Consider the following 24548-nt stretch of genomic DNA (forward strand, 5'->3'; position numbering starts at 1 on the left):
TGTTTGTTTGTTTGAGGGGGACTCACATTAGCTAAGCAATTACCAACAATAGCTTGATTATACTCCTAAATTCTTTGGACACAAGCAACTGCTTCTTCCCCCAAGCACGCTCTGACGCTATCGGAACATTGTACTGGTTGCCTCCCCTAGCAGTTTTGCCGCATCTCAATCCCTGAAGAAACCAACTGTAAATATTTGACATTCCTCGTACCTCTGGTAGTCCCCACAGCCTAACCTTCTGGGGCTTTCCATTTCAGCTTTATGCCTCAAGGAAAAAAAAAAAAAAAAAAAAAAACAGAAAGAAAAGGCCAGGGTGTGTTCCAGGCCCTGAAGATCTTTATAAAGATTCTTTATAAATAATCACCGCTTGTGGGATGGGCGTTAGTTAAGGTGTCCCCGCAGTTTAGAATACTAATAAAGGGTTTTGTGTGTGTTTGGTCAAATATAGACATACAGAATTTACCATTTGCACCATGTTTCAGTGTACAGTTCTGTGGCGTCAAGGAGCTTCACAGTGTCGGTGCATCCATTTCCAGAACTTTGTCATCGTCCCAAACACAAGCTCTGTACCCAGTAAACAGAAGCTCCCCATTCTCCCCTCCCCCAGCCCCTGGTAACCACTCATCTATTCCGACTCTACGAATTCGACTCTTCTAAGTACCTCATGGAAGTAGAATCAGGTAATATTTGTCCTTTGTTGTCTGACTTTTTTTCACCTAGTGGAATGTCTTCCAGGTTCATCCATGTTGTGGTGTGTACAGACTTCCATCCTTCTCTAGAGATCCCATTCTGTGTTTATAGGACACGTGATGTTTATCCACTCACCTGCTGGTGGGCACTTGGGTTATTTCCATCTTTGGGTTAGTGTCCAATAAAGTTTAACATGGGCTCTGGCTCCTCTATGACTTAGGACCAATGTGATATCTACCTTTTACTTTTAGTTCATCTGCTAGAAACAGGACGTCCATCAGAGCAACTTCCCACTCTGGGGCTCTGCAGGCAAAGCTGGAGCTGGGGACGGTGAAGGAGGAGCATCTGTGGTCGCTGGGGACCTTGGCAAAGTGACACGGGAGGAGGGTCTGGCTGGTCAGAGGTAGCAGCCTGGTCGGGTGGGATGGCTCAACATGGGGTTCCTGATTCTATAATATAAGAAAACTTCCATTCATTCATTCGAGTAATTAATCCATTCATTCTATTGTTCTCTCACTCATTCATTCCAATATTATTTAACACAGTCATGAGCTCAGACTTCCTGGAGCTTCCAACCATCAGAGGCAGAGAGACAAGCAAAGCCTAAGGGTTTGCGGCTTTGGGAGGAGAAGTACAGCTGGGAACCCAGAGGAGGCACCTGTCCTGTACTCGGGAGCCAGCAAATGCTGTCTGGAGGAAGCTCGCACCTGTGCCAAGGCATCAGGGAAGGGAAGAATTTAGCCGGGGGAGCAGAGGATGGAAAGGGGGAACCAGGCCTGGGAGGGGCACACAAGAGCCCAGAGATGACAGGGAGGACCAGCCGTTGGCCTACATGCGTGTGACTCATGTTTTGAGGTTGGGGGTGCGGAGACTCAGGAGAAGTAGGAGGGGAAGCCACGGATGCGAGCAGGGACCATTCGGTGAGGGAACTCGGGTGGTATTTGGGCTTGATCCTGGAGCAAAAGAGAAGTCAGATGGCTTTGAAGCAGGAGAGGAAAGCAGATCCTGTTCTACCCTTGAGGGAGCCACCATCCCCTGAGCCCTTCCGGAGGCCTCCATGCCTCCCTCGGTGAACCCTCACAACAGCTGGCCTCGGTGAGGGAGGAGGTCCCGGACTCCCCATGGGGGCGGCAGGGTGCTGACACCACCATCCCCTGGGCTCTTCAGCGCAGTCTGTGGAGCTGGATGGAAACGCAGTACCTTGGCCATCTACCTTCTGGAACGGAATCTGCCTTTGAAGGGGATCTGCTCATGGTCCCTGAGCACACTGAGGTCCGAGAAGTGCTGGGGTGATTCCCAAGACTCAGTGCATATTAGAATCTCTGGAACAGTGCTTCGGCCCTACTCCTGGATCACAGTTTCTGGGGCTGCCATTCAGGCATCAGGACTTTTCAAAGTTCCCCCAAGCCCCGTGAATTCCACGTCCTCTTTTTCCAGGGAGGGCAGGCTGACTCCTGCAGGAAGCACCATTGGAGGCTCTGCCACTTTAAGAACCGGAGCTGGCTGCCTGCCCAGGAGGCCGAGGGAGGCCACCCCGCCAGGGCAGGGACCAAGTGAGCACGGGCTGCAGGCTGCCTCGGTCAGCGCGCTGGATCTGGCCTGGGCTCCCAGACCCCTGCCCCGCGAACAGCCCCAGCGGCGGGGTGGCGCGGGCGAGCCGAAGAAAGGGGACCTTTATGCCTTTTGGGGGAAGCGCACATTCTGCGAGGCCGAGGCCGTGGAAACAAAGAGAGGAACTGTTTGTAGCCCTAGTCCCGCTGTCCCAAACCAACAGTAAGTCAGGAGGGTGCAGAACACGACACAGCCCTTCCCCCCAGGACAGCACACATACGCCTCTTCCCCCACCCCCCCTCCCCCCGCACCGCCACCACCCAGGGGCTGTTCCCTGAAATTCTTTCCCCACGGGGTGTTGGGGGGGAGCCTCTGAAGGTCAGGGCTCAGCTCCTGACAGGCAGCACCTGATGACCTCAGGTGTGGGTGATGTTTCTCATTCTGTCCCCCTCCTGCTGGGGCCTGGAGGTCCAATCCACTGTGCCCCAGAAGACCAAGGTCCTGTGAAAGCAGAGAAAGTAAAACTGAAACCTGTCAGTATAACTGTCGATCTTGGGACCTCAGGCTTGCCTGGGACACGGCAGTGAAGCTAATGGCCACAACGGGGGTGGCCATGGGGGCTGTGGCCGGCATGGGGCAGTTGGCCTGGACCTAGGCAGGGCTCTTGAAGGAGGGAAAGGGGCGTGGAGGCAGGAGCCTGATCATCGACTGGAGGCTGAGCTCTGTGAATCCCATTCCAGGCTCTCTCAGGTCTCGCCAAGGCTTATCAGGCTTGTCTCCGTCTCCATTGGGGGCTGCAGTGACAGGCTTCGGACCTTGTGCCATGCACCACCAAACGCTAAAGGCAAAGCCTTGTGACTTTGGAGTGTCTCTTCTCTCATGTTATCTGTGTCTCCCTGCCCCCCTCCTTCATTGTGGACAATTGAGAGCTAACTGTAATCCGCCTTGCTTCCTGAGACCGTGTGCAAAAATTATCATGCGTTGGGGGCGGGTAGCAGGTTGAGATTCTGTTGGCAGAAAGGAGAAGGTTGGCATTGATTGGCACGCAGAGGAGGGAAGCTGCTTTGTGTCTTCAAGATCACTGGGTATGCTCTAGAAGGAAGGGAAGGGGAGGTCTGAGAGTAGGGAGCAAAGAGAAAGCTGGCTTTACCAGGGGGTGGAGTGGAGATGAGGAAGAAGGAAGAGGAAGGTGGCCTGGGGTGAAGGGCAGGGCAGGGTCGGGAGCCGACTGTGGCTTGTCCAAAATGATGGTGAAGCATCTGAAAGAGCCAGATATGACATCTGGCAGCAGGGCTAAGTCCCAGAGATCAGTTGCTGGCCTCTGAGGTGTTTTATTTATTGATTAATAGGAACTTCCTTGGAAAATGGGGAGATTTCATGTTTGACTCTGAGAGGCCTGGACACCAGACTTACACAGCAGTCCCCACTCACATGCAAACACATTGCCTGCCCCCCCCCGCAACTCCCCAACCTCTGTACCTGTCCAGTTCCCATGGGCATTGCAAATTGTTGCTACTCCTGCTCTTGATAATAATGATTCTTTTATATCGAGCCTTCTACTGAGTGTGTGGGCATGGGACTGTGTGTGTGTGTGTGTGTGTGTGTGTGTGTGTGACTGCATGCGTGCACACCAGGCACACAGGTGTGCTCTCTTTCAATGAATTTCAATTAATCTCTCCCCTTTTCCGTTGAGGGTGACAGATGCACAGAACCAGACATACCCCTCTCCTTTGCAGATTCCACAGCCTTTCCAGGCGATCTGCCAAATTGCTAGATGACATTTGCTTTAAAAAAAATTTGAGTGCATTTTCTTTCTTTTTTTTTTTTCTTTTTAAGATTTTATTTATTTGACAGAGACACAGAGAGAGAGGGAACACAGCAGGGAGAGTGGGAGAGGGAGAAGCAGGCTTCCCGCCGTGCAGGGAGCCTGATGGGGGCTTGAACCCAGGACCCTGGGAATCATGACCTGAGCCGAAGGAAGACGCTTAACGACCAAGCCACCCAGGCACACCATGAGTGCATTTTCTTATTTTGATTTTAAGTATTTCCCGGCCTGCATTAAGGTGCTATTTCACCTGTGCCACACTTGGTAGTTTTGAAAGCATTCCTTAAACATATGTGAGTTCATTTTCTCCTTCCAGCAGTTCTGTGAGATTGATAGTTTGGTCCCCTTCCTGTGCTCTCTTGGAGAAAACTGACAGCACAGAAACCAAATGACTTGCCTTGGCCCTGCAATGATTTTGAAGAAAAGTTAGTAAAAGTAAGCTGTGTCCTTTACACTGCATGGAACTAAAGACATTCTGCTCTGAAAAGCATAGTGGCTAAGGGTAGGCTCTCTATCCAGATACTGGTCTGACTACTAGTTAGGCCACTCAGTAGCTAAGCATCTTCAGACAAAGAATTGTATCTCCCAGGGCCTCCTTCTGTCAAATGAGACCACAGCCCTTATCTAAGGAGCACTGGATGGATTAAATGAGATAACATATGCATGGTGTCTAGAACCGTGCCTGGTACACAATAAATTTTTAATAAATATCCCACTGGGTACTCAAACTGTTAGTATCTGTATCTCTGGGAAACGCTCTGTAGGACTTTGGGCACAGAGTAAGTTGTAACCAAAAGACCCCAAAATACATTGTCTCCAAAAGAATAGAAGTGTATTTCCCTTTCACCAGCTGGCCAGGAGGTAGAAGGTCAGTGCAGGACAGGGAAACAACTCTGCTCTATAGGATCATTCAGGAATCCAGGTTCCTTGACCTGTATTTCTTCCCACCCCCTCAGGGCCTAGGGTGTCCCCCTCTTCGCCCTAGTTGTAGCTTCTCAACCATGTCCACCTTCTGTTCCTGCCTGCAGGCAAACAGCCCCCTTCTCGAATACGTCCCTCAGAAGCTGTTCAGGCCCTTCCGCTTGGATCGCTCTTTGACCAGAACTGGGGCACACTTAGCTTCCGGTGAGTCTGGGAAATGTAGTCTGTAGCTGGGCTAACTAAATGTGCCCAATGAACACGTAGGAGTTCTCTTACTAAAAGGAAGAAAGGGAGGGCAGAAATTGAGAGCAGTTCACGGTCATGGGGCCATAACATCCCAGAGGTGCGCTTTGGACTTGCATCTGGAGTGGCTAGTGCCTGCTCAGGCTGCCAGATTCTCAGCCTACCTGAGCTCCACTTCTTAGAGATGCCTGATTTACTCTTGGATTTCTTTAGTGAAATCCAGGGCAGCTCTTGGCTCTACGTTTCAGACAAACACCTCTTGTGGCAGCGTGGTTATCTCCTGCTGGCACGTCAGACTGACTGTCCATTGGGTTGGGCAGCCTTGTCCCCTACCACCCAAACCTCCTAGCAAGGGTGGCATTGGCTCTGTTTATTTGTTTGCTTTTTTCTGGATCTTTCAACAATTTCCCCAACCTGCAATGTCAATTTCATACTCCAGAGAGTCACTATTCCTTGTGATCTTGAGTCCCGGGTATCTGATGAAGGAAAGATCCCAGCTCCTTCCATTCTCCTGGAGTTCACCCTTGCATGCGCGGAAGAGGGAACCTTCTCCCCACATCATCAAAGATTACCCACCAGCCCACAGGGCTGTAATGAAGTGATCAAGCCACACGTTTGGTGGGTGGTTGGGCAGCCATGTGGTCTGGTAGTTCTGTGGTCTTAGAGGTCAACCTCCATGGTGCCTGCGTTTCTGAAAGCGCTGAGTTCAATAGCAACCTGGTTCAATGAAAGGAAGTGTAGATCAACGTTCCATTCTTATCATTGTAAGTAACAGCTTGGATGGGCCAAAAAAGGGAATACCAATGGTAATCCCGTCTCTGGGGACAGAGAAGGTAGTTTGAAGTATATTGCCTAACAGATGAAGGAGGAACTTTGCATGTGTTGAGGCCCTACCATGTGCCAAGCACCTGCTCAAGGCAGACCCAGAGCCCTGAGTAACAAAACAGGCACCCAATGGAGTCTACAGCCTAGCAGGCTTGCTCTGCATTAACCGTCTCATTTAATCCTTATACATTCTGCAAAGCATGTATTTTTCCTATTTTGTGGGCCAAAAATGTGAGCTCAGTAAAGGAAATGGTAGGGACAGTTTTAATCCCATGTCTGCCTGATTCTAAAACTCCTGCTCTTTCCATTTTTATTCTGTCTGCCCCCAGACACTGTCTTTGTTGAAGAGGGACTTGAGCCTACACACAGATGTGACCTGGCCCTGTGCTAAACACCTAGACCAGTTATCGCTATTAACTCAGGGCTTGGCTTCACTTGACTGTGGTGGTTGGGATTTCACTCTAATCTGCATCTCTCTCTCATCCCTCTTGCCCATTTATCCTTCTGTGTGTGTCTATCAAGCTAAATTACCCTGCTTCTTCCTGGGGCTCTGACTGCTATAGGAGGAATTGTCCATCACATCATCTGGACCATTAGAGTCCTGGGCTCCCAAGGCTGCTGGGAAACCCTTCCAAGTGTCCCTAGACCCTCTCCTGTCCCATTTGGTCCTTGGTGTCTCCTCCTGACTGTTCCTTTTCCATCAAGCCCTGTTTGAACCTCCATTGCTTTGTCTGTCATTATCATATTAGAGGATCCAACCTGTCCACTGATAACACTGAACAAAACTGAGGGCCCAAGAAATTCTCAAGATCTTCCCTGGTCATTCCCACAGTGTGTCTCCTACTCTGCTTCTCTGCTCCTGCCACACCAGGAAAGGGGTGCGCCCCTGCCAATGGATGACCTTCTCTGTGTGCCGCTGATGCCCATCTCCCTCAGAAACCTGCCTCTGTGTTCTCTTTCTCACATCATTACCCTCTTGTCTACCGATATTCTCATCAGTCTCTCCTGTCTGAACAGGACTCTGTTCTTGATCCCGTATTTCTCTCTGACTTCTCCCTTCAGTTTCCCTTTCTCTCTCCCCTCACAGCCAAGCTTCTTGAAAGAATTGTCTACACTAGCTGTCAACACTGTCCACCTATACATTCAGACCTCCATCACCCATTGTGATCCAGTATATGTTCCCATGATCAAATGCCAAGATGGATGTCATGAAAGCCAGCCATTCTCCAGGTCCAGCTGGTGTTTTTCTTCCCGGAGGTGACTCCATCTGTCTAGAACATTGGTACTATTGCACACGCCCACATTTTGAGCCTCTCTCTCGAGGTGCCTCTGCTCTCTAGGTTTCCACGTTACTTTGCTGGACACTGTTTTCCATCTCCTTATGGTCTCTTTATGGAGACCTCCTGTTCCACTCATTCCCTGAATGTCCCCTGCACCTCAGTTTCTGACTCACTCCTCTTCTTGCCTTCTCCCTTGGTGTCCTTGGTGTCCTCCCTGCTCTCCATTCTGCCATTGGGTCCTGAATGTCCAGTTTTTCATGGACTGCTGCTGTGGCTGTCCCCAGGCTCCTCCCACTTAACATTCTTTTTTTTTTTTTTTTCCACTTAACATTCTAAAGCCAGACTCCTCATCAGACTCTTCAGAGACTTACCCATCTTCTTATGTCCCTAATTTTCAGGAATGGTATCATTACGCCAGCTGCCTGTGCCAGAACAAGGAAATCTAGTCATTATCTTGGAATCCCACTTCTCATTGCATCTTTTGCTTTCAATCTGGTAACAATTCCAGTGAATCTAGCTCTTCCAACTCCTGTAATTCTCGTACCGTTCTCCCCCATTCTTGTACCATTGGGGAAAGACTTTAGTGCTTCTCACCCAGATATGACAAAGGAAAGGACTCTTGAGGGACTGCCTCTAGTCCTGACCTCTGTTGGAGTCCTGCCATTGTCATCCCTCTAATGCCTTTGGCTCAGGGCATCCTCCTGCTCCTCAGGGCTCCCAGAGAACTCCGATCAAGTTTACGTGCCTTCGGTTAATCACCTGATCCTTCCAAGTAATTTCTTGCCTACCTTTCCGTCCCCACTCCAACTTGACGACAAGTGTGCCCACCACTCGAGGGGCTGCAGGTTCATGCCTCAGGACATGCCTTCACCGCAGGACCTTCTTCTACCTTCCTCCTGGGGCTAATTTCCAGTTGTCTGTCAAAGCTCAGCTCAGACAGCATCTCGCAGACCACGACTGCTGGTTCTGCTCTCACGATCTCACTCCCCAGTCTCCCCATCAGCAGCTCCGGGGCGGAAGCACGTTGCCAGCAGATAGAAGGTGCTCTACAGATGGTGAAGGAATGGACTATCTTTTCAGAAACTTCTAACTCTCACTCAGGAAGCCTGAGGCATCAGGTTAAGGTCCTTTGTAAAAAAAAAAACAAAAAACAACAACAACAACAAAAAAAGCAACACTACCATCCCTCCTCCCCACCATGTCTTTCCTCTGGGTTGTAAGAATACACGGGATTTTTGCATTTGCCCAGGGGTTCTTTATTCTCTGGGGTTTCTGAATTCCTTCAGTTATGGCATTTGGCCTGGGGGGTTGACGGTTCAGCAGGATTTAAAACTTCAGGTAGGAAACAGGTCTCAGCTGGTGAGTTCGGGGTGGATTGGACTTTCTGTGAGCAGTGACTTTCCTCAGCAAGGAGCACAGAAGGCTGGAGAAAGCACTGGTGGAAGGCGATGCTGCCCGGGCCAGGGAACGCCTTGTGCTCCAGATCCGTTGTTGGCATCTCGCTCGGATTCTGTGGTTCAGTAGAAGCAAATCCTCATGTTTTACAGAAACTTTCATTGTTCATGATGATGCGATTTTACCTCCGTGCTTGAACTTTACTTGCTGCCAAATCTGTTCTTTGGAATGGCCAGGATTCTGTCTGTGGTAATCACCTCAGCGTTTCAGATAAGGCACTGGCAGGCTGTCCAGCTGGGCGGACTGGGCCTGGTCCAGTGGCCCAGACCGTGAGCGCCAGAGATGCCAGGAGCCTCAATCCTGTCACCCGAGGAGACCTCTACTTCTGCTGCTCCCCCAAGTCTGGGCTCCCCGTGGCTGAGGAGATCAGTTGGGCTCAGCTACCTCTCCGAATGTGCAGATCAGGACCCGGGGTTTGCAAGTGACAGTCCCAACTTATGACTTACGTAAGAAAGATGAATTTACTGGCCGAAAAGTCCCAGAGGGAAATCTGTATTTAGCTATGCTTGTTTGTAGGGTCAGGGATAGCCTCTCCCTTCCTACCCCTTGGCTCTGCTTCCTTCTCAGCTGGCTCCCTTCTTAGGGCAGCTCCTTCTATGGAAGGAGAGAAATTGTCCTTATATCTGGCGATCTCAGGGCAAGAAACTCTTCTTTCCCAACAGCTGTACAGATACAAAAGGTAACTCCGATAGCCTATTCTGGGTTGTGTGACTGTCTGAGTTTGTTTGGGGTGCTAAAACAAAAATACCGCAAACAAGGGGTTTAAACAGCACACATTTATTTCTCATGGTTCTGGAGGCTGGGACATTCAAGACCGAGGTGTTGGCAGATTTGAGGTCTGGATAGAGCCTGCTTCCTGGCTGGCAGATGGCCACCTTCTCATGAAGACCTCACAAGGCAGAGGGGAAAGGGAGCTCTGTGGGGTCTCCTCTACAAAAGCACTAATCCCATTCACGAGGGCTCTACCTTCATCACGTCATTACCTCCCACAGGCCCATCTCCTGGGGTTTAGGATTCTAATATACGAATTTTGGGGACAGATGAATAGTCCATTGGAGTGACCATCCCCAAACCAACCAAGGTGATCTTGGGGATGGGGCATTTTGACAGGTCCCCTGGGTCTGAGGGAGTGACTGACAGCCCCGCTGGGGGAAGGACAGTCAAATGTCTGGGCGTGAATGAGTTTCTCGGGGCTGCCACAATAAATTTCCACTATTTGGTGGCTAAAAACAATAAAAACATATTATTTCACCGTTCTGGAGGGCAGAAGTTTGAACGCAAGTTGTTGGCGGAGCCACATTCCCTGCAAAGACTCAAGGGGATTACCCTTCCCGGCCTCCTCCAGCTGCTCTGGCCCCCGGCAGTCTTCAGTCTTGGCTTCCTGCCCTACCCTCCCAGTCTCCGCTCTACCGGGCTGCGGCTGCTCGTTTTGTGTTTCTCCCGTTCTGTGTCTCATCCTCCTGTAAAGACACGCATCACTGAATTCAAGATCCACTGGATTCATCTGTAACGATCTCTTCTGGAGATCCTTCCCTCGTTTATACCGGCAAAGACCCTTTTCCCAAATACATTTATATTCAGAGGTGCTGGGAGTTAGGACTTAGACACCCTTTTTGGGGGGGGGGAGAACATAAGTAAACTAATTACAGGGCAGAAAGAAACTAATAGATAGCCACTGCACTGTACCCCTTGACTGCCTAGCATACAATTTCAGAAATGCGCCACCCAGCCTGGTACGGGCTGCCCACATTGCGGCAGAGCTGGTGGCTGCACATTCATCTTGGTCGGGTCTGGATGTTACTGTTAAGAATCTGTCAGCTGACAGCTAACGATTAAGTTCAACACCCCGGCATCCTTTAATGGAGGCAGAAACAAAATAAGACCCTAGGAAGAAAAGCCACTTGGCATTGAACAAAGGGACTGAGGGGGAAACAGCCTGTTGTGATCACTCCGCCAACAGGCTGCAGAAGATGGCTGGCAAGAAGCCACATCCTACCTACGGGAAGACAGGAGTTCCTCCATCATCCAAGGGTGCCTGGGGCTCTGCTCTCTGGAAGACTTTCCCTGGCTCACTGCCTTCCATGAGTGGCATCAGAGAGGATGTGTCTTCTGGAGACTGTATCCTCCAGCAGGCCCTTTACGAGGCTCTCAGCCCAGAGGTCCAGGCTGGGCCCCAGCGGTTGAGCAATCTCACGCTGTGGTTTGCTAGAGGGGGTGTCTCTGGCAGTATGAGTCTCTAAACTCGAGACAGTTGCTGAGCAGTAAGTTTTCTTTTCTTTCTTTTCTTTTTTTTTTTTAAGATTTTATTTATTTATTTGACAGACAGAGATCACAAGTAGGCAGAGAGGCAGGCAGAGAGAGGAGGAAGCAGGCTCCCTGCTGAGCAGAGAGCCCGATGTGGGGCTCGATCCCAGGACCCTGGGATCATGACCTGAACCGAAGGCAGAGGCTTTAACCCACTGAGCCACCCAGGCGCCCCAGCAGTAAGTTTTCTGATAAGTCTGTGAGCTGGCAACCGGGACTGGACCCCGGTCAAGTCAGGCTCTGGAATCTGGACCCTGTCCTCACCCCGTCTGTCTGCTAACATCATCTCTGGGCTCTTCCCTTCCCTAGCTCTCATTTAGGTTTACAGCTGTTTGGCCTCTGCCCTGGACACACTGGGTAGCGGGGCAGGGGAGGCTTCGGAGGAGGGCAGGGCTAATCAGCCTGCTTGCCCTCAGGCTCTTTCCCAATGGACACCAGTCCACACTGTGGGGAATAGTCACTTTGGCTAGACCGGGAGGGCCCAGCAAGAGCTGCTGGGAAGAAGCCCTCTCCAGCCTTCCTCTCTTATCTCCCACTGTGTTTTCCTTCTCCCAGACTGTGCAGGCACCAACCTTACCCCCACGCAGGGATCTGACTTTTGCAATACCAAAAGATGGTGTTCTGGTTCTCAGCTCAGTTGAATTATTGGCCGCAGGCACAAGGAGGATCTTGTGGCTCTGTTTTCCCATTTCCCTGCTTTCAGAAAGGCGAGCTGAGATTCAAGTATATCTTTTTGTGAGAGTACCTTTCTAAAGGCAGAAGAAGGGCACATGGGTGGCTCAGTCAGTTGAGCGTCTGCCTTTGGCTCAGGTCATAATCCCAGGGTCCTGGGATCGAGTCCCACATCGGGCTCTCTGCTCAGTGGGGGGAGTCTGTATCTCTGCCCTTCCCCTGGCTCTCTCTCTCTTAAATAAAGAAATAAATAAAATATTTTAAAAAGACTGAAGATGTAGCCACCGCACACCCATTACCTGGCTTCTTTTTTTTTTTTTTTAAACAAGGTCTTTGAATTTCAAAACTCACTGAGTGTTGTAGTCTGAATCCCCAGACTCAAACAGGAGAGGGTTTAGCAACTTTGCTCCACATATCAGACACTGCTCACTTCCTCTTCAGGGAGGGGGAGCTCCACACTGCTCCACTCCCCACCCCAATACGGCCCATGCTACATATTAGGGCTTGTCACTTGCAAACTCCTGCTCCTGATACAAAATTCTGTGCTACACAGCACGTTGTTTTTTTTTTTAATCACAGCTGGATCCACAACTGTATCCATGATGGGAATCAGGAATAGCTGGATCAAGGCCCTCAAATGACAGGATGAGGACTTTGTCTGTCTCTTACCCTCTCTCTGCCCCTCTGTGACTCTCCAGTCCTCATTTCTGCTTTTCTCTCTCCTGGCTTCATTTTCAGGCTGATTTCATGGAGCTCTAGGCTCACCATGCATTACATATAGCAATGTTACCTCTTTCTTGATTTTCCAACAGAGAGACATGGACAGTTCTGACTGGACTGGCTTAGGACCTCTGTTCATCCCTATATTAATCACAGAGGCCAGACGAGAGGAGGTACCCTAATTAACTGTCCTGAGTTGCATGCCCACCAGACAGCCCCTCTGAGTTGCAGGGAAAGGCAGTTTCAGAAAGGGAAAAATGCTTGAGAGACAAAAATAGATGTTCAGAAATTAAGCCTTCTTGGTCTACATTTTCCCGTTGGTCCAGAGTATGACAGCCTGCCCTGCCTTTGCCTGCCCTTCAGAGGATTTGACTTTTCTCCTGCATTCTTAACCATCACGGAGAGGCTCTTTATCTTTTATGTTATTTTTTAAAATTGTGAAATGTATCATGCATACTTATAAGCCATATGTTCATCTTAAAGAATAGCAAAACAAACACCTGCATCCCCACCTCCCAAATTAAGAAATAGAACAGTGTGAGTTTCTTAGAAGCCTCAGAATGTCCCTCCGCAGTCAATACTCCTCTCTCTATCAGGGAGCACCTACACAGAATTTGTCTGCCATGCTTTCCTTTATAGTTTCACTCCCCCCTCACACACACATACACACACACACGCACACACACATGCATGCACACACTTAAATCTCTAGCAGTATATTATTTGGTCTTGCAGAGCGTGGATGCCTACTTTAATGCTATATTATAGAATACAATACATATTCTTCTGCAACTTCTTTCATCCAACATTACATTTTCGAGATTCCTTACTGTTGATGCAAGACACTGTAGTACTTTTTTTTTTTAAGATTTTATTTATTTATTTGATACAGAGAGAGAGAGAGAGAGCAGGAACACAAGCAGGGGGAGTAAAAGAGGGAGCATCAGGTTTCCCGTGGAGCAGGGAACCTGACATGGGGCTCGATCCCAGGACCCTGGGATCACAACCTGAGCCCAAGGCAGACACTTAATGACTGAGCCACCCTGGCGTCCCACTGTAGTTCATTTTTACTGCTACATACTAGTCCGCTGTAGGAGTATCCCATACTGCATGGAGCTCTTCTGTTCTTTCGAGTGTATACCGATGCGTGGAATGGCCAATCTGAAGGGCGCTCGCACCTTCAAGTCTCCTGGATGATGCTAATCCCCACCCCCCATCAGCTCCCCAAGAGATTGTAATAATCTACGCTTCCAATGGTGGTCAGTGGTAGTGTTTTGGTTGATCTCATTCTTGTCAACTCTAATTTTTGTCAGTTGCATGGGTGTGGTCTGTGGCTCCTTATGGTTGTAATTTTTATGTATCATCTGCTTTTCCTGTGCTGTGAAATGCCCTGTTTATGTCTTTTGCCTATTTTTGAATGGACTGTTGATATTTTTTAAATTGATTCCTAAGAGCTCTTTAAGGGTTAACAGGATTATAATCTGGTATCAGTTCTGTAAGTTCAGGTACCTACCTGCAGCTTGGAATTGCCTTTGCATTTTATTTATGGTGACTTGAACAGAAGCTGTTCATTTTCATGTGAGATTTTTTCTTATCCAAGGCACCTTTACCAAGCTGAGTCATAAAGGTTTTTCCGGTACTATCTTCTAAGAATTTCTTATTTTGTCTTTCATATTTTAGTGTTAAATCTTTCGTGTTTTAAGTATTTAATCTACCTGGATTTGATTTTTGTGTTTGCTATAAGATGCTTGCCTCCCAGTTTTACTTTCTTCCCCATTTATTTGCAACGTCCTCTCCATCAGAAATCAACTTTCCATGTGTGAGTGGTTGTTTTTTTTTCCCCTCTAAGCTCCCAAACTTTCGGTCTTGAAAGAGAGAGAGAGAATCTCAAGCAGACTCAATGCTGAGTGGAGCCAGATGTGGGGCTCTGTCCCATAACCCCAAGACTATGACCCAAGACAAAACCAAGACGCCCAGCTGACTTGGTACCCAGGCACCCCTCACCCAATCTTTTAAAAAAATGTGGTAAACTATCCATAACTTCAAATTTACCATCTTAACCATTTTTAAGTACACATTTCAGTGGCATTAAGTACATTCACTTAATATACAACCATGAACACCATCCATCTCCGGAACTTTGTCAGAATCCCAAACTGAACCTCTGTCCTCGTCAAATAGTAATTCCCCATTTCCCACTCTTCCTAGCCCTAGAAAGTGGAATAAGTGGAATCACATGGGATTTGTGTATGGCTTACTTCACAAATGCAATGTCATCAAGGTTCATCCAGGTAGCACGTGTCAGAATGTCTTTCCTTTTGGGAATATTCCGTTATATGCATGTACCATATTTTGTTTATCCATTCATCCATCACTGGACCTATTATAGAATATTGTGAATAATAATATTGTGACTATTCCACCTACGGTGGCTGTTGAGTAATGCTGCTAAGAACATAGATGTGCAAATGTCTGTCAGAGTTCTTGCTTTCCATTCTTTTGGATCCATACCCAGAAGTGGGGCTGTAGTTTGATATTTAATGATTTTGAGTATCTGCTATACTGTTTTCACAAAGGCTACCTATACCATCTTACATTTCCATTTCTACCAGCAATATACAAATGTTCTAATTTCTCCACATCCTCATCAACCCTTGATATTTTCAGTTTTTATGTATTGTTTTGTTTTTAATAACAGCCATCCCTAATGGGTGGTGGAGCGAAATGGTATTTTTTAAAAGATGTATTTAGTTATTTTAAAGAGAGACTGAGAGAGGGAGAGCAGGGGAGAGGGACAGAGAGAGTCTTAAGCAGACTCCTGGCCAAGTGTGGAGCCTGACGTGGGGCCTGATCCCATGACCCTGAGATCCTGACCTGAGCCAAAACCAGAAGTCAGATGCTCAACCAACTGAGCCACCCAGGCACTCCTGAAACAGCATTTTATTTGGTTTTTCTTTGCATTTCTGTAAAAATTAGTGATTTGAGCATCTCTTCATGTGCCTATTAGCTCTTTATATAATTCTTTGGAGAAATGTCTTGTCAAGTCCTTTCTCATTATTTCATTGGGTTGAGATTTTGTTTTTCTTGTATTATTTTTGCTTGTTTTCAGCTTGTTTTTGCTCTTGAGTTGTGGGAGTTCTTTCATTTACTCTTAATTGCTATGGTTTTCTAAGAAGTCTTGATATCTGATCAAGGAAATGTCCTCTGCCGCCAAACAGACCCATACGTGTCTGTCCTTTAAAAAATGATCTGGCATTTCCTGGCCCTTTGCCCTTCCAAATAAACTTTGGCATCAGTTCGTTGAGTATCTTTTTAAAAATCTTGTTCATATTTTGATTGGAATTGCCTAGAATATGTATATCAATTTAGGGATAACTGATATATTTATAAGATTGACTCTTTCTGTCACGAGCATACTGTCTCTCCACTTACTTGGGTCCTTTAAAGCCTTTCAGTAAAGTTTTACAATTTTCTCCATGACGGCTTTCTCATGTTCTGTTAGATTTACTCTGAAGGGTTGATATTTGCTCATGCTCTTATAGGTGGTATCTTTTTAAATTACATTTCCTAACAGTTACGGGTAAATAGAAATGCAACTGGGGCGCCTGGGTGGCTCAGTGGGTTAAGCCGCTGCCTTCGGCTCAGGTCATGATCTCAGGGTCCTGGGATCGAGTCCCGCATCGGGCTCTCTGCTCAGCAGGGAGCCTGCTTCCCTCTCTCTCTCTCTGCCTGCCTCTCCATCTACTTGTGATTTCTCTCTGTCAAATAAATAAATAAAATCTTTAAAAAAAAAAAAAAAGAAATGCAACTGACTTCTACATATTGTTTTTGTATCCAGAAAACTTCCTGAGCTCTCATACCAATTTTAATAATTTATTTGTAGATCATGCTGGGTTTTCCATCCAGACAATCATAAGAGCTATAAGGGTATTTGTCCTTCCTTTCCAATCCTTCCACATTTCGATTTCCTTTTTCCCCCGTGTTCTACTACGCCGACCAGTATAATGTGCTGATAATGGGACTTCCTAGGCCTTGTTCCAGATCTTAAAGGGAGTGCTCTCAACATTTTATCATTAAGTATGCTGTGGGCTTTTGGTTCTTTTTTCTTGTCTTGAGAAACAGAACCAATAGGAAATATATCTGTATTATCTATTGTATCTTATGTATAATATATAAGAAATTGCTCAAGGGATCGTGGAGGCTGAGAAGTCCCACAGTCTGTTATCTGCAAGCCAGAAACCCAAGGAAGCCAACGGTATACTTTCAGTCTAAGCGAGTCCAGAGGCTTGAGAACCGGGGGCACCAGGGGTGAGGTCCTAATTAGAAGGCAGGAGTAGACCAGTGTGTCAGCACAAACTGTCAGGCAAAAGGCGGATCTCCCTTCCTCTGCTTCTTACTCTACTCAGGCCCTCCAGGAACTGGATGATGTCCACCCATGAGGGCCAGTTTGCTTTACTCACCCACTGATTCAAATGCTAATCTCATCTGGAAACATCCTCACAAACACCCCAGAAATAATGTTTAGCCAACTCTCTGGGCACCCCATGACCCAATCAAGTTGACAGAAAAAATGAACTCTCGCAATATTCTTGGTTTTGTTACTTGTCTATTTTATTATTTTTATTTTGTTCTTTGCTATTGATATTGTTCCCCTCGTCCTCTTTTTTTTTTTTTTAACAATGTTTAAAAAATATAAAGACCATTCTTAGCTCACAGGCTATGCAAAAGAATTTGCCAGTCCCTGGTTTAGATTACCACCCCATCAATGAAGTTTTCCTGTTTCCTACAATAGAGTGATGCCTGTGTGATTTCTTAAAGTAAATATCTTCGGAGGTGCTGAGTCAGAGACACAGTCACCACCCACCACGCTAATGCACACCACCCACCTGTGAAATTCACACTACTGTGTCTCCACCCACCAGATCTGGTGTCTTTTCAAACTAGTACCAACCTGGACCACACCAAGTGCCTCTAACATTCAGGGGCACCATTGGTGACTGGAAAGGCTACAGTAAGACTCTGGCTCTCTCTTGCTGCCCTCTCCTGGCTGGCTCGTTGTTGAGAATTTGCTGTGAGTCCTGGTGGAGTTCCTGTGGATCATGATACCTCCCCGTCCGGTTGCTGGTCTGCAGACTTGTCAAAACCTGTACTGGTAGACTCTCAACGCTGGTTATGATGGCCAAGTTTATTTCTTGTACATAATAAGCTCCTGAGACTTTTTGTATGCAGTATTATATAAAAAGAGGAGTTAGCATGCAGTGAATGTTTACTAGACGGCAAGCATGGTCAAACAAGCATTATCTTGCTGCATCCTTGCAATAACCACAGAAGCACCATACCTCTTGAGTGTTCAGCATTCCCCTTGTGCAAGTGATGATCTTGAGACCCAGAGAGATTACATAACCTGGGCAGGGTCCATAGGTAGTAGGGAATGGAGCTGAAGCTTAGGATTCAGTCCATACTGATCTGACTGTAAAACCCAAGCTCTTCATCTGCGACCCAAGGTTCTCCCATCTTTGGCTAGCATCTAAATCAGTGGGAATCCTATGGAGCCAGAAGTTTGCAATTTTATCAAGCACTGTGTCTTGGGGATCTATACTTTGAGAGTGCCGCCTCCCATAAACAGATAGAGAACGGCTTCCAGCAGAAACAAAGAACCATTTAACAGAAGCCTTTAACCAGAAGCCTCATCCTGGGGTGGAACGAAATGCTGGGCAGACCCACCTTCTCTGAATACAGGAGGAGATGAGAAGAAGTGATAACATGTAGGGCATTTTATCTCTTCCTGTCCCTCGGGCTTCCCTGCCCCACTCCCCGCCTTAGCCACAGAGAAGTGCCTCTCATTTACCAAAAGAGGTAGAACATTCCCCTCCAGTTGACAAAGATCCCTGAGCAAGTGTGTGCTGCTTATACGAGAATGCTTAAAACCTCAGGGGGAGTCTGACTGTTCGGAGGAACAGTGTCACCTCTTAATTGAAAAAATACAGACTGAACCACCCAGCAAATCCCCTTTCCTTTCTTTAATAAGTTAGACCCAGGGCTCAGGCTGTCAGATCTGGAACTGTTCACGGCTTGCTGGGCAGAGACAAAAGGAGAAACACTTCGTTATAATCCAAACACAATGAACTTGCCGTGAAACAAAGCAGCTTGGGCCATAGCCATTCCTCCTCGGCGCACTCTGGCTTTCCAGCTGCGAATCTATGTTTGGCAAGGAAGGGGATGGAAAGTTCTCCCCACCTGGTGGCCCATGTTTCCTTGAACTTCTCTATCTCTTTGGCTCCTGGGTAGGGCTGGCCAGCATCCATGGAGCAAGGGTGTGGGACACACACCTATGTGAGAACCGGCCGCTGGTTCATGCCCAGCAAGTAAGAAATAGAACAGAACAGAGCCAAAAGAATGCCAGGCATTGCGCTGGGTGTTCGATACAATGGAATCTTCCCACAGCCCACGGAGGTGTTGGGATTAGATCATCATTTGACAAATGAGACAACCAAAGCACAAATACAGTAACTTGCCCAAGACCAGCCAGATAATAAGAAGTAGAGCCGGAAATCGAACCCAGAGTCCTGGCCCCTTCCGTGTGCCATAGTAAGGGACCCTGCCCTCTGTGTTTGTTCTTCGGGAGAGAGCTTACACTTTCAGTCCAAACAGGCTCTGCTCACAGGCCTTGGCGAAAGGCCACTTGCCCTTGGGCCCAAGAATAATGTAAATACAGTGAACCATTTATTAAAAATGAGAATACATATGTCGAGCACTTTGCCCAGCACCTGGTACTTCTTAAAGAATTCGGCAGATCTCTGGGCATCGTCGGGCCCCTGGCCAGGGTGTTCCTGGCTGTAGGAGGTTCCCTTGGCCACTGGGTTACAAACACATCCTACGTGACTCCAATGGATGGTCCAAAGAGGAAGAAAAAATGGCTTTGGACTCAAGAAAGTTAGAATCCTAACTGGGGAATTAAAATAATGTCATTTTTAGAAAAAGGAATAAAAGCTTACTCATAGCCTCCCTATCACACAGGGGCCTCATTTCTAGTCCCAATCTCACCAATGAATAAACGGGTAACCATGGAGAAAACTTCACCGGGGTCTCATTGTTCTCCGTGGGGAAAATGGGGACACTACCAGTTTTACTGTGAAGCTTCCACGCATGGTTGAGTCCTAAATAAATAGCACACGGGATCCCAGGGGAAAGGAGGTAATGGGATTCGTTGGGCTTTCTTCAAGAGCTAGCTTGGGAACTGAGGTCTGAAGGTGATGGCTGCTTTGGAACTCCCAAGAGGAAATCATGTTCGTGGTGCATTTTTCCTCATGTTATGGAAAACCCAACTCAAATTGCTTCACACCCAATGGGATTTATTGACCTACGGACCCAACAGAGTCCGAGGGGGAGCCCGTCTGAGACGCAGTGCGGTCCAGGGTTCTAAAGCCATCATGGCGCCAGCACCGGGTCTGAGTGGGGCTTTGGCTGTCACCCTTCATGTGTCTGTTCTGCCCAGAGTCTGGTCTTGCTTAGGAAAGTTAGATGACTGGAGCAGTCCAGGCCTCACGTCTACAGCCCCTGTGGACCTTCTGTTTCCCATTCGCAAGACAGTCCCAAGGGACATTCTGATTGGACCCACAGAGGCCCCATGAACCACTCCCTGGATGCGGGAGATGGACATACGTGATCACCTTACCTCCGGCCACAGGCTCGGTCCCCAGCACCTTGGAGGGGGGTCCAGTTTCTTGGAAGCACATGAATCCTCAAGTGGAAAGTGCGTCCTCTTGGGGGGTGGGACTTGTCAGGGAGATAAACATTGTAGGGAAATTACATCGGGGAAATTACTTTTACAAAATAAAAGGGACAAGTAGGGGCGCCTGGGTGGCCCAGTCAGTGAAGCATCTGACTCTGGATTTTGACACAGGTCGTGATCTCAGGGTTCTGAGATCAAGTCCCGTGCAGGGAGTCAACTTGAAGATTCTCTCTCTCCCTCTGCCCCTTCCCCCTCCCCAGTGAATAAATAAATCTTAAAAAAAAGAAAAGAAAAGAAAAAAGGCACAAGTAAGACATGTGTGAGAGTGATCCCACCATTTTGTTTGGCAGAGTGTTCTTGAGAGGCGGTGGTGAGGGAGGGCAGCCAGCAGAGGCCCCGGAGCCAGCCATGCCAACCCCAGAGGCCCCAGAGTCAGTCATGCCAACCCCAGGCCTGGCCTGGGGTGAGTTTGGGAGTTTCAGCATCTACCAGGACCTCAGCAAACTCAGGAAACACACCGGTTTCCTTCTATTATAAAGGCTAACCCTTAATTCATTAAAGAGAGTATTTACTTCACCTTAAAACATTCAGTGGGGGAACAGAGAAGAGGGGAGCCCACCAGGTGCTGACTCTGGGCTGGAGGCTCTTCCTGCCTCTTCTCCTTGAGTGCCCCAACCTCCCTCTGAGACAGGAAGCGTGACCCCATTTCACGGATGGGGAAGGAAAGGGAAGGGAAGTTGAGTCACTCGGGCAACAGATAGGCAGAGGGAAGATTTGAGTCCCCAGGGGCTGCTTGACTCCAAAAGCCCACAAGCAGAGAACTGGGTTGGGATTTTCTCCTGTTCAGGGGACTTCATTGTCCTGTGTGTCCCAGTAAATGCTAGGCTCTTGAGCCTTCTGCCTGGCGACACCTGCTGTGAAAGATGAGCTTGTCCTCAGCCACGTGTGTGTGCCCAAGGACACTGAGGAAGGAGGGGGTCTGCAGGCAGGGGGCAACTCAGGCCCAGGGGTCCTGCTCATACCTGCCCCACCAGGACGGAGGCAGGAAATCAGGCTGGGGAGAAATAGGGCAAGCTGAGCACCCTGTTCTGGCCTTTGTCACATTGTCACCGCCCCCCTCCTCACAGCTTCCTCTGAGCAGTTCTGCGTTCTCTGCTAGGTGCTCTACGCACAGTGTTCCCTCCACACTCGCAAAGCTCTTAAGGCTGGCAATGCCCCCATTTCATAGCTGGGCAAACCAAGGAAGGACCGTGAAGGCTGAGGTCACAGGAAGTGGCTTGTCCCTGAGGGCTGTCTTCTGCTCCCCGTGTCATAGATGAGCACATGAACCCAGCGCTCAGAGGTGGCCCCACGGATGTCACAGGGCTGGCAGGTGCCTGAAGCAGGATTCAGACTCATACTCTGCTGGACTCCAGAGCCTGGTGTGAGGCCTGGGTTGGAAAGGATGGCCCTTAACTTCAGGAAAACCTTCTGGGAAGCTGTTTGGCCTCGTGGATCTCCCCCTGAAGAGAGTGTCCCAGGTGCTCCCAGAGAAGCTTGTGGTCCACTTTGTTGCAATAAGCGTGTATCCTTTCTTGGGTCATCTGGGTACACGGATGTGATCATCCCTCTCCCCTGTGCCCCACTTTCCCCGCCTTCCCCAAACACCTTCCAGGAGGCCTCGAACAAACCGTGGGAGGAGCCATGTCAGAGAGGCTGCCTGGGCCTGGGAGTTTTACCCCCCGGGGCAAGTGGAGTGCAAACTCCCCGGAGCCTCGCGCCACATCACCCCCAAGATGAGGCGGATGCTGAGACCAAGGCTTTTATTTTTCAAAGCCACCTCCAACAAAATCGCGGAAACCGGGAAAGCATGAGGTCTGCGTGAGCACACAAAAGGTCTGACACCAGCTGCGGGAGAAGGGCACTGACTGCGGAAGTGGATTGCCCCCCTTTCCTTCAGGTTCTGTTTTTAGCCTGTGTTTTTCAGAGCAAGTAGGTGCCATGGTGACAGGTACCATAGAAATAGATGGGGCACCCCGCCTAGTGTGGGGCTGCCAAGCTGTTCCCATGGAGATGCACTGAGAGCTGGGGAGCCCGGGCTTCGGCTGTGTGCTGGCTGCCCGCCCGCCAGGACCCCCCAGGGGCCTGGCACACCTCCCAGCCGCTCGGTCAGGGGAGAAGGCGCCTCAGGAGGCTGGACCGCGGAGGCTCTGAACTCTCTCCCTGTGACTGTCCGAGGTCTTGGTTGGCATCCATCCAAGGGCACCAGTGGGGGCCTTCTCTCTGGGGGATCCCACTGGACCCCCTTCGGGGACTTGGCCTCTGGGGACAGCGGCCTCTGAACTAACGCCTTGCCATTGGCAGCGCGCCGTCCCCTGCAGGGTCCCCATCCTGCCCATATGTGGGACCGGCGTGAAACTCAGTGTCTCGCGATGAGCAACAAGGAGCTTGCATTGTGGGCTCTGGGTCCCAAACAGCTGGTGTCAGGAATACTCATAAAAGGAAACCTCCGAGAATCTCAGCCATGACCCAGAACAGGGAAGGGCATCCTCCTGTCTGAGAGCGTGGTTTTCAGTTTCTGAAAATTCGGCCATCGGGACCGAGGCCCGGCCTTGACTATTTCTGGACACGGCCTTAACGGGACTGAAAGACCCTTTGAAACAGCGGGCCAGGCCATCCCGGGGTGTTAACACAACCATCTCCGCACAGCCGTCGAGAGACATACGTAAATGAGACGGGTCCAAGCTTAGCTCATTTTTACTTGGGTTTACACCAATTACAGTGTCTTCTGAAATGTGACCCGTAGATACATATGTCCTTTAAACCTGAATTGTACTGGGCCTGGCCAGCACCGAAGTACATCTTCCAGAGGGTTAAGTCTAAAGGGCTTGTGTTATTCCAGCTGCCCCAAAATATCTGTTCTGGAACGGGGCTCTAGTCCTATAGTATTTGTTGCCGTACAAGTACGCTGTCAGGTGGCATGCTTCCTTGAGGGAAGGGCAAGTATAATTCTGGACTCATGTATGGTTCTCAGACCAATCATTCCAAGAACTGACCAACTAAAGTCAATTTTCCTCTCAAACACACACACACACACACACACACACACATGCCCCTAACAAAGGAATTAAAAAAAAAAAAACCTTTAATAATCAATACTTCCATCAACTCATAAATTATTGCCAAGTAGTTACAGATTATGAAAACCATAGAACTGGAAGGCATTAAAGAAGGGTCTATCCTGGAAACCCTGGGTAGCTCTGTCGGTTAGGTGTCTGCCTTCAGCTCAGGTCATGATTCCAGGGCCCATGGATCGAGCCCTGCATCAGGCTCCCTGCTCAACAGAGAGTCTCCTCCTCCCTTTCTCTCTTTCTCTGCCTCTTCCCCTGCTCGAGCTCATGCGTTCGTGCTCTCTCTCTCTCAAACAAATAATAAATAAAACCTTAAAAAAAAAAGTTTCTTCTGGCATATCTGGCATTTGACACAAAGGGACCATGGCCCCAAGTGTCAAAGGGTTTTTCTGTTTGGGTCACCGTATCTTCTTTTACACCGTGCCAGAGTATTTTTTTTTAAAGATTTTATTTATTTATTTGACAGAGAGAGATCACAAGTAGACAGAGAGGCAGGCAGAGAGAGGGAGGGAAGCAGGCTCCCTGCTGAGCAGAGAGCCCGATGCGGGACTCGATCCCAGGATCCTGAGATCATGACCTGAGCCAAAGGCAGCGGCTTAACCCACTGAGCCACCCAGGCGCCCCTCGTGCCAGAGTATTACCACTAGGCAAGACCTTTCCCAGCGCTGGAAGTGCGTGGAGCCACCAACTCCTCCAGCCAGCGAGTTGTGCCCACCGTGACCCTAAAGTAGGCTTGTAGGTCATGCCATTGGTTGAGCTGTGCAGTGAACAGGTAGCTAGACATTAAAGCAACTGTTAGGTTTATCCCTAGTATTCACCCATGGAACTATGTGACAGCATTTACTGGTACTAACATCGTATACTTAACCTGCATCTGGGTGGCTGTGTCACACTTAATAGCTGTGGGAAATTTGCTCCCACAGAGCATTCCAGTACCTCCGTATTAAATACACAGACATGCGAGTTCTAGTTTTATAGGGCCAAGCAAACTATGAAACAGAAGGGTTTGCCTTGTTTGCCCATAGCAATCTCATACCTTGGAGTTCTGCCACTAGGTTGGGTTGCTTTATTTAGCTAAGTAACCGAAAGCAGATTTACTTTGAAGAATGAGCTCTCAAATATTCTATAACTCTCTAAGAATGGACATTCACAGTTTGGCAGAGAGTTTTTCCTACATTTCTACAGAGTCGTAAAGTTACTGCTTGGCCATGTGAAGCATA

At 48.6% G+C, this 24548-nt stretch overlaps 1 protein-coding gene across 1 annotated transcript in view; it reads left to right on the forward strand.

Moving 5' to 3' along the window:
- Positions 1 to 2266: 2266 nt before the first annotated feature.
- DGLUCY (D-glutamate cyclase) overlaps positions 2267 to 24548 on the forward strand; it is a 76247-nt gene continuing 53965 nt past the window's right edge. The window contains exons 1-2 of the mRNA XM_044231050.1: positions 2267 to 2463; positions 5095 to 5191. The gene's annotated coding sequence lies outside the window, so the exon portion shown is untranslated. The remainder of the gene's footprint in view (positions 2464 to 5094; positions 5192 to 24548) is intronic.

Source organism: Neovison vison, chromosome 13 (genome assembly GCF_020171115.1).
Source record: "Neovison vison isolate M4711 chromosome 13, ASM_NN_V1, whole genome shotgun sequence".
Lineage (NCBI taxonomy): Eukaryota > Metazoa > Chordata > Mammalia > Carnivora > Mustelidae > Neogale > Neogale vison.